Genomic DNA, 3,810 nt, shown 5'->3' with positions numbered 1-3,810 from the left:
TTTTTTCTGATGAGAAGTCAGATGTTAGCCTGATGGGGTGACCTTTGTAAGTATCTTGATGTTACTCTCTTGCCAATTTTAGTGTCTTGTCTCTGTTTTTGTCAAGCTGGCTATGATGTGCCTTGGAGAGGATTTTCTTGGGTTGTTTATATTTGGGGTCCTATGTATTTCTTGGGTCTGGATATTTGAATGCCTTTCTAGGTTTGTAAAGTTTTCTTCCAGGATTTCATGAAGTAAATTATCGATACCCTTATTATTTTCTTCCTCGTCTGGCATACCAGATGTTGGGGCACTTGATGGTATCCACTATTCCTCGTATATTATCCTCATTTTTCTTGGTTGTTTTCTCAGTCTTCTTGATATTTTTTCTAGTTCTGAGTTTTTGTCTTCTACATTCAAGATTCAGTCTTCTGCATGATGATCTAATCAACTTTTAATACTTTTGAGGAAGGTTTAATTTCCTCTATCACATTCTTTATCCCTAACAGTTCCATCTTATTCTTTTATAAGGCGTCTATTTCTTTTTTCAAATCCTGAAAGGATTTCCTCATCTCCTGGAGCTCATTGTCTTTTTTTCCTTTGCATCTCAGTTAGTTTGGTCACTGCAAATATTCTGAATCACTTATCCGACATGTCCATGACATCCATTGTGTTTTCTGTGGGTGATGTGGGATTGACGTTTTTCCTTGGCAGAGAGACATTTTGTCAGTTGCTCTTGTTTCTTGTGCCTTTACAATCGTTCCTAGTTGCCTGGTGGGCTATTCTTCCTAACTTATTCAAGGTAACTTCAAGTGTTCAAAGGTGTGCAGGAGTAGAAAATTGGCGATCTCTCTTCTGGTCTACCTCCCTGTTGCTCAGCAATATCCTACACTGTTGTCACAGGTCCTGGGTGACCAAAAGTTCTCCCTGTTTCTAAAGAGTGATAAACCTCCAACAGAACTAATGAGATTCACCTCAGCAGCAAATAAAACTTCCTGCAGCATGCGACAGGAGTTCTGAGAGTCCAAAGGCAAGTGGAGGTGGGGGATGAACCACGGGTCCTGGCTGTTAGGGCTTAAAGCCACAGGCAGCCTGGTGTCCAGCAAGGCCACTTGAACTGTTCCCCAGATTGAGTGGGGAGGGGAGCAAGTTTGTCTTAAAGTCCCAAGACACAAACCTGAGGTCCAAATATGAGTAGGGGGAGAATGAGCCATGGGTCCCAGCTGTTATAGACTGAAAATTTAAATATTTTTAAACCAATTTTTCTTTCTAATTAATTAGAATTTTCTAGTAAAATTATGATTCAGTTTGGAATTGAATCATCTTTATACATTAATTCAGGAAAACTGAACTGCCTTACTGGATTGAATTTTCCTACACAAGTAAAGTTACATATTTTCATACAGCATGATGCCAATATAAAATTAATAGTCACCAGTGGGACATATTAGAAGCCCTAAAATAAATCCACATAGTTATGATCAATTGCTATCCAAAAAGATGCTAAGAATAGATTGCGGGAAAAGGACAGTCTCTTTAATAAAGGGTATGGGTGAATTGGTTTGAAAGAAACTACTACACCATCACTAGCAGCTAAAATCTCAGAATCTAGGTGTAAAGTAATCAAATGCTATGGGAATATTAGTCACAAAGATGAATAATATGTCTGTTTATTTATCAAAAATATTCATTCATAGTAAGATATACTTTCTATTTCTCAGAGTCAAATTTAAGTGGCCAGTCAGTTGCACCAGAAATCCCAATGCCATACACATTTTTCCATTTTTCTGTTTTTAAAAAATGATCAACCTATAATACTTTTGTTTTCATACTAAAGAAAAGTTGGTAAAAACAATAGTTACAATAGATTTGTTAGAAGTAATTAGTTGATTTGTCTTCAATGCCCAGTAGGTTGATGATCCTTCAGGGAATCTTTCAATGGTATTGGGGGAGTTGCAGTATTAACTTCACAAACAATTTTGACAAGAGGAAGAAATAAATATTCCTTCCAAACTGTATTCCTAAAGAAAATTAACATGGGAGAAACAATTGTTTTCTCAAGTCTTTGTTCTTGTATCTTAAGAGTTTTTCATGAAAATTTGCACCTTATGGCGAGTTTACATCTTTTTATAGGAATTGGGTGAGAATATAATTCTTTATTTTACTGTCAGCATTTTTTTCTATGAAAAGTTATCATTTTTTACCAAGAATTTCTTATGAGACATCAAAATATCTGAGAAAATTTCAGATAATTAAGCTGCCAAATGGAACAGAATGAAGTCCTGAACTGAAAAGCTAAATAAACATTTTGTTCAGTTCTTCTTAATCTTCATAAATACAAAGTTATGAATTTATAGAATAAATATTTGAACCCATTTAATTGGGTTATAGGGTCTGTATGCTTAACTACTGTGTTATGCTGCACACTAAAAGGGGTTGAGGGGTCAGTCTCATAGACTGTGGGTGGAAATGTACCTTGGAAAATCCAAACCATTACAATAGAGAACCTTAAAACAAGATTATGCTTGGGCATAATCTCTCAGTACTTTAGAGGTAGAATAAAAACTGAAAGCTTCTGAAATTTTAGTTTGAGATATTTTGTTTCTATTTTGGTTAATATTTTCTTTTTCAGAATAGTGAGTGGTTGAACTCAGATTAATGTTATATTTGTGTTTTTTTAAAAAAAATAAAATTCATCCTGATCATTACTTCAGAATAGTCATAAAAATCAATTTTTTTTCCCCCAATAACTGAGGATTCTAGGAACATAGTGCTTTTAAGGAAAGTTTATGCCTGCTTTCTCTTTCTGGATACTGTTTTACATGGAACTTCTCTGGAAATAAGCACTAAAGAAGATTTCACTATATCTTCAGATAATCTTCTACTTCTGATGATTTGACAGCAGTGTATTTCCTCAATGATTACTGCAGACATCAGCAGCTTGTTAATGCATTGTAATGTCTTATAAGAACTCCAAGTAATTTGTTTAACTTTTCCCAATGAAGATGGAGAACTGTTTTCCTGAAAATAATCTCTCTATTTAAGTACAAAAACCCTAGATGCTCCGTATCTAAAGTATTATAATTCTTTTATATGACTTAACTGTTCCAAAATTATTTTTTTCAAAAAAGCAATTCTCCTTAACTATTTTTCTTTGATTTTTCCTTGTTTTTTTTTTTTTTCTTTTGATTTACAGAGCAGACAATTTGGGGAAATTAGTTATAGGTCAGAACAGTCTTGGGGAGTAAAGTCTTTAGCTAAGTCTCTTCTGATCTGGTTACTAAGTTATAGAGGTAAAAATATATGCTGATGTGACAACTACTTAACTGGTTTGTCATTGAGTCTGGGAGTTGGAAATCTAAGACTTGTTCCCTTCAATGGTTAGATACTTTGATCTGTTGTTTCTAAGTGGGTAGCTCCTGCTATAGATTAGCAAGGCAGGGAATTCAATACATAACAACTATATTATGTCTAGAATGATATATAGTTTGTCATCATATCATTATATAAATGCATTGTGATGATGCTGACTTAGATTTTTTTCACTTTGGCTTTTCAAAAGATCTAGCCTTTTCACTTACTTTCACTTACTCCTTAAACATAGATACATTTTTAAGTTGTGGGCTTGGGCTGTTTTCTGACTAGCCTGTCTTTATGTTAGTCATTGCTCCTTACTGTGGTTCAATTTTTCTATGCATTTTATTTGCATTTAAACAAAATTTATACATATATATATTTATACATACAGATAAATATATTTATACATACATATATATATTTATACGTATATATATTTATACATACATATATATATATATTTTTTTTTAACCA

The sequence above is a fragment of the Tupaia chinensis genome, unplaced genomic scaffold (assembly GCF_000334495.1).
Source record: "Tupaia chinensis unplaced genomic scaffold, TupChi_1.0 Scaffold149851_1, whole genome shotgun sequence".
Classification (NCBI taxonomy): Eukaryota; Metazoa; Chordata; class Mammalia; order Scandentia; family Tupaiidae; genus Tupaia; species Tupaia belangeri.
The sequence above is the reverse complement of the archived record's forward strand: the minus strand, read 5'-3'. Positions refer to the sequence as shown.